The sequence below is a fragment of the Protopterus annectens genome, chromosome 4.part0 (assembly GCF_019279795.1).
Source record: "Protopterus annectens isolate FY-2018-M chromosome 4.part0, PAN1.0, whole genome shotgun sequence".
Lineage (NCBI taxonomy): Eukaryota > Metazoa > Chordata > Ceratodontiformes > Protopteridae > Protopterus > Protopterus annectens.
The window spans coordinates 1,262,345,911-1,262,359,794 of record NC_056733.1 but is presented as its reverse complement, the minus strand read 5'-3'; the positions used below and the strand labels follow the sequence as shown (position 1 = coordinate 1,262,359,794).

The window sequence follows — 13,884 nt, the reverse complement described above, 5'->3', positions numbered from 1 at the left end:
GCAGAAGTGGCCTCGGCTTTATTTATTTATTTTGCATTTGTTAACTGGGTTGGTCCAGCTGGGTAAGAATTTACCCTTTTTCAGTGGAGACCCGAGGGGAAAAGCCCCAAACAGACATACAAATACATACAAATAGAGACAAAATAACAATATTACAGATCAAAACAATCTTATGAATACAATGGATAAGAAAAACATAATGAACATAATGTACTCAATGGAATAGTACATAGCTATATTTACCAAAAGTGTAGTAATAGGTTGTAACAGGAGAAACAACAATAGTAAATCCAGCAGGTAAGCAGGGGGGGAGTTATGGTTGTAGGTAATATAATGAAAAGAAACAAGGTATAATTAGATTAGTGGCTAGAAGAAGAATTGTGTAAGAGCAAGGGGCTTCAGATTTGAGGGAAAGTAGAGTGGGAGTAAAAAGTAGCAAACTTGATCTGAGGTAACAGGGAGAAGGGCATTCTGAGTAGAAACTTGTCTCAAGAGTTTTTGGCTGGCGTAAGCTTGGTAAAAAGGCCGAGTCGGTTCCGCGGGCTCGGAACCGAACCCATCAGTAATGAATGAAAGATGATGAACAACACAGACGGAACATTATGGTAAGACATAACTTCTTTTTTTTCCACATAAATTTTGAATTTGAAAGGAAGGCTTTCCCCATAGGGACTTATCTATCCACCTTGAAGATCACAGCCATATGACAGGTGGACTACCCAAGAAGTACTCTTTTCAGCTGCAAAAATGCTCTGAAGCTTTTGGCACTCATCCTGTTTTTTTTTTTTTATAGGAGTGCTTTATGCAGTCCAAGCGGGAGAAGTGCCTGGAAGGCCCAAAGCATTTGGAAGCTTAGGTTTCTCCATTGGTGATAATTTTGAGCCTCTTGTATAAAGAAAAAATGTCCATACAGCTTACTTTTAAACTTTTTGCCCCATTCCCTCATTTTCATCTTCCTTTTATGTACCATTGTCCCAGTAGGTCAATTAACAGTACCTGTTTTGATGTCACCTGACTTGCAGCACTCTTCTATCTGTCTTTCAGTTTCTAAAACTTCATATTTATTACAAGTGACAATTGGTTCACTTTCAAACAAGAATTAAATATTATTTGTTCCATTTCTACAGTTATAGCCTCTTGTACAGCTTTTTTTTTTACATCTGTCTATTTTATTTTCAGTTGTATTCACATTTTCATCTGTATTTTAATATTCAGGACTTAAAGCAGTATATTCGTTGTGGTTATTATTCACTCCTTCTGTCTAACTGTAACTTCTTTTTGGCACAGTCTCGTAATAGCATGCAGTCAAACCATGAATGCTGTTTTTTCTTGCATTTAATCTGTACTGATTTATATTCTGTATTAGTGCCCATTTTCTACATTGATTACGTCCTTCTGAAAGGCAACTGTTTTTCAAAAGATATACGTTTTTGCAAAAAAAGACATTTCTGATACCACACTTTGGTTTCATTTATCAAAAACACACTCTATAGATGGAAAACTGTATTTTCTTTTGCTTTTAATTTCACTGTTTCCCACCCTAAGTCCATATCCCCGTCTTCATTTGTTTCTGAAATGCTAGTCAGTCTTACAATTATGTTTCAAATTCACATCAGTTTCTTTCTTTCTTTCTTTAATATCAGTATGCAATTGTAACATTTTTTTCTTTTTTTCTTAATGTTTTTAGTCATATCTGAAAAGATATAATACTTCCATGGTGCCATGTAATTCACAAATTTACATTCTAACTCATGTGTCTTGAAAGTAATATCCGCACGAGTTACTCTCCCCAGATGTATCAGTGATGTTTTTCACTTTAAAGTCTAATGACTTTACCACAGTACCTCATAAAATGTACTTGCTAATTGCAAGTCCTTGTTTTGCTGTTATTTGAACCATTGTTCTCCATTTTTAGATGCAGTACTCTTTTCTGTCAATTTCCTTAAACAAGCCACTTAGGAATGTTTGTGATGATTTTAGCTGATTTTCTGCATCATCCTTTAAATGTATCTCTTGTTTTAGTTACCTCATCATGTCTGTTTCACAAGGATATTCATTTTTGTTTGCTAATTACATTATTAACTCAGAAACCCCACTGCATATGTCCTCAGTGGGCACTGGAATTCCTTCCAATATATTGCTCCAAGCAACATGTTTATCTGAAACTGATTCACCTTCATCCACCATTCTTTTTTAACATTGCAGTATGTAAACCACTAATGGAAAACACAGTGACTACAACCACCAGTACAACTTAAGGCTCTGCACAGTATTGCTAATCCTTGTACTTGTTCATCTTTTGCTTCTTGGTCTCCATCTTCTTGGATGCATTCCTCTGTATATAAACATAATCAAAACTTAACTGTAAAATATTGTTATGCAAATCATGATCCCAAGGTTTTGTTATAGAGTTAGTGAGACAGAGCAGTCCAAATTCTCTAAAAAAACACCTATATAAAAGTTTTCTTACCAGAAAATAGTTTTACTTTCTTAAATACTAGCACTCACAATAAAGTTTCCTTATTAGAAAATATTTTCCCTTTTTTTACACCACAGTACAGTAAATTTTCATCAAAATCTGCCAAGCTTACACCAGTCTACAACTGAATATTTTGAAATGTTTTCCAAAATTCTGGTATTTTTACAAATTCAAAAAATGTAGTTGTTGACATAAAAGCTGTAGCCGTCAATCTGGTATGACTTGCTCTGTCTCTTAAAATGCAAGTATTTGTACCAGTTCTAACCTCTGTCTTGAACTTTGAATCTAAATTTCATCTAAAATGTCTCTGCCTAGTTCATATATAGCCTTCTGCATTACTAATAAAACCCATTTTTGTCTTCTCAACTCTAACACTTCAAAATTGACCTCCTGGTGTCACATCTTTTATGATAAACTTCTCATTTTTCATAATTATCATTTCACAATTTTCCATCTTATTTAGACATTCCTGTAAAATTCATATATCTACCCTCCAAATTTTTTCATCTTTTCCTAAGTCTTGTCATAAATGTAGAGATGTAACTCAAAATGGGATGTACTGTATTTAGATATCCAATCTTCATTTATTGATGTAAGATTTCACATTTTATAGGATTTAAGTTATTTTCCCATATCCACGAGAAAACAATTGCATTTTGCAAGTCTCAGTACTTTGTGTAATTAAAACAGTTCTTGCAAAATATGTCCGTGTATTATAAACAAAAAATATGATAATTGTATTATTTTCTCATGCTATTTTAAATTTCCTCCAGTTATTTATTTTTATACAGTCTATCACTCTGCAACATTGCTGTTTTATGGTTTGTTCATTTCCAAGCAAAATTCCTAAACTGTTAACTGCATTTTAACAAACTTTACACCTTCCATGCCTTCTGTATATCTGAAACCCTTACTTTTGAAAACAAATATTTAGAATATTAAATAACAATGTTTATCTGGTAGTTATAATATTTTGTTACAATAAATGTTATGCATAAAACTGGAGATCATACCCATAAGACAACATTTTGGACATATTCTGTTGTACAATTCAAAGAGTTTTTTTTCACACAAAATAAAACTTAATGCATATTTAATATAAATAAAATATTTAAAGGACATCCTTGGCATATTTCCTTTTGCATTATGACTTATTTCCTTAATTCTCCACCAATACTAGGTTTAACATAAGAGCATTAATAGGCCTGTATGATCCATATCACTATTTTATAACTGAAATGACTGTATAGGAGCTGCATTATCATAAGCCTTAGACATATCTAAACAGCCTTTTCCCCATACATCTATCCAGTTAAATTCTTAACTACTCATAAAATACCCTATTCCCTTTCATTGGATAACCATTATTTTCTTTGTAAACACTTATGTTACATATTTTACATAAAGCCACTATTAAATAATTAAATATGCATTAATTGATTAGGTCTGTCTTATATGTACTTTCCAAAGTAATAATATACATTTCCAAAGTAATATAACCTAAATATCTTAGTTTGTCTCTCATATATTTAACATACCATTCATTCATTATTTAACAGATAATTTAATTTTCATTCTTTGAAATATTTATAGCTATAAGGAATCCATTCTTCCTCCGGTGGAGAATTACAATTTACTGCTATTAATGTTAGTTTTAACTTAGTTGATGAAAAGTCATTTCTAATAAAAAATCATTTCGCAAACTCAACCTTGTAACAATTTTAATGTGTTATATTTTGTTTTCTTTTTCAAACTTCACATTACAACAGTTCTTGCACCGCATTTATCCTTATCTTTTAAAGTATGCTCATACTTATCAGGCAAATCAAGTAACTTACATTAATGTAAAATTCCCCTATGTCATTTCCAGTAAAGGACAACATTTGTTCAGTGTTTCCCTATCTTAAGCATATTTTTGTAGCCATAACTATTTTTAATGTTCTTTTCATTCTCTGTATGTAGTTTATTCTGATTGTCAGTCCATTATTATAGTTTTGTGATTCCTTCATTATATTTTGAAATTTGACTGGTATGATTCTCATTCCCTCGTTAATTTGAATTCCTCATTCATGCACCAATTTCTTCTTCAAATATACCCACTACTTCACCCATGATCATTAAGCAAATCTCAGGTCTATGTGGCATTTCCATGTTCAGTCCAAATACATTTTACTTTCAGATACATCGGATTTTAATTCTACATTTTATATATCCCACGACCAACAACATTTACAAAATCTCTTACTTCTAGATATACTAAAAAAGGCTTCATTGTCTGAAAATGCATTACCCACAAATTCCCTATCCCTCCCCTTACCTTCAAACAGTTCACTCCTTGTAATAACAAACTCTATTATTTTAGCAGTTTTTCCTCTAAAATATGAGTTGCGCACAGGTCTTCTGATTTTTTCAGTATGCTTAAATATCTGCTTATCAAACTTTACAACAGTCTCCTTAAACGTCTTTTCCCTACTTTGTCACATTTCAGTTAGTCACCTCCACAAATAAAAGTTTTGCTGCCATACTTGTAATTTTTCCCATAATTGTTTTCTTGCACTGAAAGTAGTTGAAACACATATTTATTAAACTCCATGTAAGGCCCAAGGACACACAAATCTGTTAATAAAATTCTACCAGCTGCTGCTGCAAATACTATTGCACTTTCCTAATCTAATGTTCTGGGGTGACAATTTTTTGATAACCTTTGTCAGTTTCAAATGACAAAAACCTTTCACTGCTTAAGCACTCAACAACACTTACTTATTCTTCACCTACCAGTTTCTTAGCATCTTGTAATAAACTAATAAGTTCTTTATAAATTGTTATCCATTTAACAGTTCCCCATCTTGCATAAGTAATAATTCTCATGACTTAAGTATTCCATGTTTCTTAAGCTTTTGTTTCTTTCTTGTCTTTGGCATTCCCCCAGCCCTTCCATTTTTTTTTCTTCTGTGTTTTGCATGTCTTCCACCCTTAAAACTTGAAATTTGTTTCCTTAAGAATTATCATTCTCTGGGGGACCCTCTTCCATCACAATTTCTATAGTGTTCCTCTGAGAAAACCCACTGCTTCATGGTTCAAATCAGAATCTTTTAAATATTTTACATTTTTTTCATGTTGCCCATTTTCTGCCTTAGTGGTAACCAAAAAAGAACAGAAAGCCAAGTCCATGTGCTAAAAACTCAGAACCAAAAACAAACACACACAAACAATGCTGTCCTCAAGAAATGTTTACAGCAAGCTGAAAACTTTCACCATTAAATCTCAGCAGCACAGCTGAAACACTGAGCAACTGTTTGATAGATAGTTAAGCACTTTCTTCCATAGGACATCATTAGAACTACACTAAAACACCACTGACAAATATATACATCCAACATTCTGTCAGATCACCAAGTTGAAGCCAGTAAAATTCTACAGTGTTTTAAAAAGTACTCTAACATCTTTATACAATTATGCTAGACATGTATTAGTAAAAATATATATTAGTAAAAGAATACAACTATAACTGCTGATGGAAATATTTATAATTTATTCCCAAATAGATGTTTGTCATATTGATCTCTGCAGCAGTAGCCTAAGCTGTATGAGTTATATCCTGCATAGTATATAACAGCCAGCCATAACCTCTCAACGTCTTAGAGCAAGAAATCTGGACAAAGCTATAAAAAAAGTGGGAAAAAGGCCCAAAAATAGGGACAATTTTTAAATATTGCTCTTACAAACTTAGAAAGTTAATAGAATACCAGGTTTTACATTAGCATGGAATTTTTGAATGGTATGAAGTCTGAAATTCAAATGCCTGTCATTATTTTTTAACTTTGATCTTTAATGATTTGCCACTAATTTGCCAGAAAACCAAATTTTTTTGAAAAATGGACCAAAAATATGAATCAAAAATCTGGCAATTCTGCAAAAATCTGTAAGGTTGAGAGGTATGCAGCCAGCCAACTTCCAGAGCTTCAGGACACCTTCCACACACCCAAACTCTTAGTTTGAACTGAATTGAAGAAAAAGACAACTTGAGGCACCAAGCCCTTCAGAGCTTTCCTGCCACCAAAGAGAGCGCTATTCTCCAGACTTTAGATCAGTGGGCAGTTTGTGTTGTTCATTGCTGGACAGATAAGTTCCCCTTTGGTAAAAAGCATTCACATATTGTTTTTAATGTTTAACTTTGCCCTCCTGCATGGGAAAGTACTTTTTAAGCTAGGATTATATGTTTTTGTGGACATTTATGCAACTTTGGACTTTTTTGTACTTTTACATGGAAGCTCACTTTTATTTGGTAGTTTAAAAGTTGATTTAAATGTTCTAAATCTGTTTTTTTTTTCTATGGAGAAGCTGTGTTTAAATTACTTTTTGGGACTGTTAAAGTGTATTAGAATATTTTTTTACCATGTTTTATTGGGAATAGTGTCTTTCTACTACTTTTAAAATTTTACTGGCTTGTGTTATTTCTGGGAATGAGGCACAGTTTATGTCTTGACCATAGGCCAAACTATTAGTCCCATGGTTGTTATTTTTCCATCACCAAAAGAAAATGTTAACTAACAGCCTGTGCCACCACAGCAAGCTAGTAATTTGCCTCAGCTGCAGTTGGGTGACTTCTTTGGGGCCAAAGCTGGTTCCTCAGACCACTCATCTTTTTCCCTGGATCCCTCTGGTGTGCCTTTACAAGCCACTATGACCCAAGGTTTAGCCACTTTCTGTGCAGCTGTTATGGTCCCTTTTGCTGTCAAGGGAGAGCCACTTTTGTCAGTGTTGGTTGAAGGGGTAGGGAAGGTGGCCTTGCTTACCAGAATATTGTCCCCATCTCTGTGAAAGCTGTTGCTACCATTAAAATCCTGTTTGCCATAATTTTCCTGACAAAAAGAAAAAGAAAGCTAAACCTATATCTTCTCTTGATTCAGTTTCACTGAAAAGGAGTAGTTTATTAAGTCTGACTCAGGGTCTTGTACAGGCTATTGACCTTTCTTATCAGGTTGTTTTTTAGAAAGATAAATAGAAATTCCTCTTTTCTTGAAGAGCTTCAATAATTTGAATATGGGGAGGAATGTGATAGGAGAGATACATTTTTTTCTGCTCAGGATTCTGATTCAGACTTAGAGCATGTTATCTGAATCTCCCTAACATCTCAGAGACTATTTCTAGAGTGGGCCACTGTTTTAAGCAGGAGACCTCTGAGGTTTCTCATGAAATGTTACAACTGAAATTCCCAGAACGTCCTCCCACCTCCTTCCCCATGCTGCCAGCATTGGAGGATATGTTGGTCACAGCCTGTGGTTTCTCTAATAGCCAGCCTGCTGCACCTAAAAAGCAGACTAAATGTATAAAGTTCCTAAGTCTTTCAAGTTTCTATGTATTCATCCCAGACCTGGCCCACCAGCTATAATTTTAGTCAATCTGGGTGCTGCAAAATAGGACAAGAATGGTAAAACAATTGATAAGTTTGGGAGGAAAAGTGTATGCTTGTGCAGCTTTTAGAATTTTGAATAGTCAGGCTGATATGTTAAAGTGTATTGTGACTAATTGTGAAAATGTGAGGAATGTTTTATCTGCAGTTGCTTCCTTTGATGAAAATCTTCTTTGTGTGGTTTAGTTTCTTCTGTTTTCAAGTCATTACTTATTGTTTACAGTGTGTTTATGAGACTGTAGATACTTCTTCCTGGGCTGATGGCACTGGTACTATGTTGTGGGGGTGCCTGGCTGTGTTCTCAAAACCTCCCAGAGGATGTAAAAAAATAAGACATTAAATTCACCTTTGGATGGCGATTTAGTTTTTTTTGTCCCCATGCTGCAGAGATTATCAGAAATATATTGAGAGGGGTAAGCTGATCCAGGGAATCTCTCAGGTTGTTCTGCCCTCCTCCTGTAAATTTTCCAAAGGTTTTACTGTTCCAGCATCCAGTTATGGCACGAAACAAAAAAAAAACAGTGTTAGCAAAATGCAGGTAAGCAGATGCTTTAAAAACAACGGCAAGGAGGTTCCAAAAACATAGCAAGACCACCTCCTCAAAAAAGTAAAGGACAGCAAAATAAGTCAGAATGACTGTATAAGAGACCTTGCTACCCCCTCCCCCAGGCAGTCCCATATCCTTTCTAGAAAGTGCGAATCTCCATTCCTCTCTTTGACAACATATTGTTTCAGATAAGTGCATTCTGAAACTGATTCAGCAGGGGTACAGATGGCAATGGGAAGAAATCCCTCCTTCCCAGGGAATTATTTCACATCCATTACACCAAATCCCTCTGTTTCTTCCTGACCTGCAGCACATGCTTTTACAGGGAGTAATAGAAAAAGGTCCCCCTTCCCAGTGGGAAGAGGTTTCTATTCAAGAGCATTTCTGATGCCAAAAAAAGAAAATGCCTTGAAACCATTTCTGGACTTTTCTTACTTAAAGCAGTTATTGATAATGTCCAAGTTCAAAATGCTTTCACTACACAATCCTTTACCCCTACTTCTCAGTTCCCGTTAGGGGTCACCACAGCAGATTATCTGTTTCCATTTCTTCCTGAGCTCTGCATCTTGCTCTGTCACACCAACCACCTGCATGTCCTCTGTCACCACATCCATAAACCTTATCTTAGGCCTTCCTCTTTTCCTGTTACTTGGTAGCTTCATCCTTAGCATCTTTTTCCAAATATACTCAGCATCCCTCCTCAGCACATGTCCAAACCAATGTAATCTTGCCTCTCTGGCTTTGTCTCCAAACCTTCCAACCTGGGCTGACCCTCTAATATACTTATTCCTAATCCTGTCCACCCCCGTCACACCCAGTGCAAATCTTAACATCTTTAACTCTGCCACATCCAGCTCAAACTCCTGCCTTTTTGTCAATGCCACTGTCTCCAACCCATATAACATAGCGGGTCTCACTACCCTCTTGTAGACCTTCCTTTCACTTTTACTGGTACTCGTCTGTCACAAATCACTCCTGACACTCTTCTCCACCCATTCCATCCTGCCTGTATTCTCTTCTTCACCTCTCTTCCACACTCACCATTACTCTGAACTATTGAACCCAAGTATTTAAACTCATCCACCTTCTCCACCTCTACTCCTTGCATCCTCACTATTCCTCTATCCTCCCTCTCATTCACACACACATATATTCTGTCTTAGTCTTGCTGACTTTCATTCCTTTTCTCTCTAGAGCATATCTCCATCTCTCCAGGGTCGTTCCCACCTGTTCTCTACTCTCACAGTATCTAGCTGCAATTATAGCACTTTGCAGGCTACATGGTATCCACATTTTTCCATATTTAGAGGAGCTGATTTTCTTTGCAGAGCCTTTTTCAAAGTGTCAGGAATTTTGCACTTGGATGAGAGATCTCCTAAGCAGACTGGGATTCCAAAATAACATTCAAGACTCTTTTTTGACTCCATCACACAAGATTGTGTTCTTCCGGTGTCTGCTAGATGCCTCAGTGCAAAGAGCTTTTCTTCCACAGGAAAGAATAGATCTGAAGTAGGGACTTCATTTGTCAGCAACCTTTGGGTCTTGGATCCAACTTCGGATCCGAGCCGGCAACTTATTTTACAGCTTATGGATCTGAGCTCCTAGCTCCTCCCCTTACCCATAATCCCCTGCCAACCCTGATTGACCTCAGATCTAGTTTGCCGCTCTTAGTAGAGACAGCTGGATTTTGAGCTCCTGGCGATTTACACAGATAAGTGGTTAAAATCTTGTAAAATTAGAGAGTTTTTCTAAGTTTATTAAACAGTGTGTGTGATTTAGGTTTCCCTTTTGATATTTTCTTAATTTTTAGTGTAATCTCTCCCCTCGCTGGTTCATAGAGTGTGTTTGTGTTGCTTGTGTTTTTGGGGCCTAGTGTGATTGTGTAGCTTATGTTAGTTTTTGTTATCATGTTAGAGGCCCCAAAACCCATTTTTTCCAAGTGCACCGAGTGTGGCCATAAGCTTTCACCGGCAGATGGCCACACTCGGTGTATTCGGTGCCTTGGGGTTGAACACTTGTCCTCTGGGTGTGCCATTTCTGCGGCGTTCAACCCCATGGCACTGAAAGAACGGAGGTCGAAGCTGATCCTGGTGGGACTTTTGCCCCTGGATTCGGCTTCGGCCTCTGCCGCTCCCGTGGCACCTCCTCAGTCTTCGGTGGTGGCCACTCCTGCCCCCCTTCCCCCGGCTGGGATTCAAACTCCCACTAAGGCGCCGGAGGATAGGGAGGCCAGGAGGGAGAAGCACCACAAGCAGTGGGCCGAGGCCTCCGCTTCGGCCCCCCCCAGCTAAGCAGGCTTCTCCCTCCACGGCTTCCAGATCCCCTCCTCCTCGGATCCAATCCCCTTGCTTTTCCCCGGGACCCAAGGAGGAGGAGACCCGATCTCCGTCGAGGTCATCGAGGCGGCATTCCCGGCCCGCCTCGGTGGCCTCGTCTAGGCCCAGCTGCAGATGGGAGTGCTCTTGCCTCCCCCCCCCCCTTCGACACCTTTTTTTGCCCCGATAGCTCCTTCTCCAACCCGCTTTCCGGGTTCGGAGCGCTCGGAGCCGGGCAACGTTGGAGCCGGGGGTGGGTCAGATCCGACCCTGCCCTCGAGTCTGTTGGGTCCTTTGTCGGATCCGACCTCTCGGAGCCGTGGGCCGAGATTTGGATCCGAGGGATTCAGTGTGCCTTCGGCTCCGTCCGGTGGCCTCAGCGTCGGTTCCAATCCCTTCATCAGATCCGAGTGGGAGCCGGCTTTTGGATCCCAGGGAGATAGGCTCCCCCTCAGCCTTCGATGTAGTGGAGAGGGCTCTGTTGAGAGCATCCAGACCCACGGTCCTTGCATCGGCTCCACCCTGCACTCCCTCTCTGCTGGGTCAGGCTTCCATCACCCGGCCACAGGGACAGCCTGCTTCGATGTCCCAGGTTGTTCCACTGGAACAGGATATTGCTGGTTAGACCTCCTCGGACAGTCCCCCCGAGGAAGTGCCTCACAAGCATAAGTGTAAGAGGAGACACGTGGACTCCCACGAGTCCTTAGCAGAGGACATGGACTTGGATGAAGGGGAAGGCTCCCCAAGGTCACCCCCCGAGGATGTCTCCTTTGGAGACATCATGGAAATGCTCAGGATCGGGGGGGGTGGTCTGCCCCCAAGGCTTCCTCCGACGAGTCCGTGTTCCTGGAGGCATTCGAAGCAAGCCCGTCTACCTCTTGGGTGTCCCCTCCGACCGACCCCCTGGTGGACCTTATCACCACTAGGGCGTGGAAGGAGCCGAACACTGTGGAGCCAGTCCCCAAATGCCCAGATAGAATTTTGAGTCCCCCTGCAGACCGGTCCCATTGGAGCAAGGGTCCCCCCGTAGATGCCATGTTGATGGCGGCAGCCATGAAGAGGGAATTAGCTCAGGAAAGTCCCTCCGTCCATCCACCGAGCAAGGAGTCCCGCTCAATGGATCGCCTCGGGAAGCGGGTATTTAGTTCAGCGACCTTCTCAGTAAGGTCACTGAACTACATGGCACATGTCATCAGGATGCAGCGAGATCTTATCAAAGAATATGCTGCTTCCCCCCCAGAGTCCATGTCAGTGGAGGATAAGCAGTTGTACTCCACTCGTATGGCCACTCTAAGATCAGTTTCAAATACCTCTATGCTGCTTTTGTCCCACGCCACAGAGGGAGCCGCTAGAGCCAGTGGAGCGGGTCTAGTCATGAGACGTCAGGCCTGGCTTCGACATTGTGACTTCGCGGAGCCCTTCAAGGCGTCCTTTGCGAATGCCCCCTTTGATGGTTCTGCCTTGTTTGGCAAGACCGTTCGGGAGACACTTGTCCAGAGCGAAAAGGACAGGAAGATGTTGTCTGCCGTCGGAGTCCACTTCTCTGCTCCCCAGAGGTCCTTCTCCAAGAACCAAAAGGGTCAGAAGAAGATGTGGTTATGGAAATCGCAACGTTCCCATCCTGCTCCGGACAACCAGTCCTTCCGTGGCAGAGGAGGACAGGGAGGACGCCGCCCTAGAGGCAGAGGGGCCCCGAGAAATTTTTGGTCTAGAGAAACTTTCTCTGATCGGCCCACGCAGCAGCCCTGAGGGGTTGCCCATCTGCTCCACTCTGGAGACAGTCGGGGGGGGCGCTTCTCGAAGCACCTGGCGGCTTGGGAGTCCATTACGTCAGATCGCTGGGTGCTTCGTATCATATCCAGAGGTTACAAAATCCCACTGCACCATGTCCCCAGACTCAAAAACCTCCCCGATGTACCGCCCGATCAGAGGGAGGCAGCAGCTGCAGAAATTCAGCAGCTGCTAGAAAAAAGAGCCATCCAGCCCGTCCCCCCAGATCAACTCGGATTAGGGTTTTACTCCAGGTTCTTTCTGGTGCCAAAAAAAACGGAGGACTTGAGACCGATTCTTGACCTTTCACTCTTGGACCTGTCAGTAACCAAAGAAAAATTCCAGATGGTCACCCTTCAATCCATTCTCCCCCTTTTGCGGGAGAGCGACTGGATGTGCTCAATAGACCTCAAGGATGCGTATTACCACATTTTAATGGACAGACGATCCAGGAGATTTCTCCGCTTAAGGCTGGGAGCCAGTCACTATCAGTTCAGGGTCCTTCCTTTGGTCTCACCACAGCCCCCAGGGTGTTTACCAAAGTGTTAGCGGTGATAGCGGCCCACCTGAGACTCCAGGGAATGCAGGTCTTCCCGTACCTGGACGACTGGCTCCTGTCCGCCCCAACAAGGCATCTACTCTGTGCAGCCAGAAATCACTTTCTCCGGCTAGCTCCCCATCTAGGAATTACGATCAACCTGGACAAATCTGCCCTTGCTCCAACACAAGTGATAGATTTCATAGGGGCCAAACTAGATACGAGAAGTCTGCGAGCGTTCCTCACTTCAGAGCGACTTCAAAACCTGAGACTTCATGTGCGGGCCATCCTCCAATTAAAAGCCCCACCGGCGGAATTGGTCCTGAGGGCGCTAGGCTCCATGGCAGCAGCAATAACTCTTCTTCCATACGCTCGTCTGAATATGAGGCTTGCTACAGTGGACCCTTTTAGTCCAATGGTCCTTTCAGTCTGTCCCCCTCAACCATCCTATCTCACTCAGCAGGGCTTGCAGGAGGGCCCTCTTATGGTGGCTCCAGTCCCCGGACCTTCATACGGGACAACCCTTCTGCACGCCATCTCCCCTCGCCACGGTGACCACGGACACCTCTCGCCTCGGGTGGGGGGGGGCATTGCACAGGCAGAACGGTCCAAGGCACGTGGAACGACACAGAGACCTCCTTGCATATCAACGTTCTGGAGATGAGGGCGTTGCTGTTGGCATTGCAAGCACTTCAGAACCTTCTCCCCGTAGGAACTATTGCGATACAGACGGACAACATGTCAGTTGTCTGGTACATCAACAAACAGGGGGGAACCAGGTCGTACCCTCTCTGTCGAGAAGCTATAAGGGTGTGGGAATGG

At 41.1% G+C, this 13,884-nt stretch overlaps 1 protein-coding gene across 1 annotated transcript in view; it reads left to right on the top strand.

Moving 5' to 3' along the window:
• The window catches only part of ARHGAP26 (Rho GTPase activating protein 26), a 3,815,868-nt gene that overhangs the window by 2,645,961 nt on the left and 1,156,023 nt on the right, over positions 1–13,884 (top strand). The window lies entirely within an intron of this gene.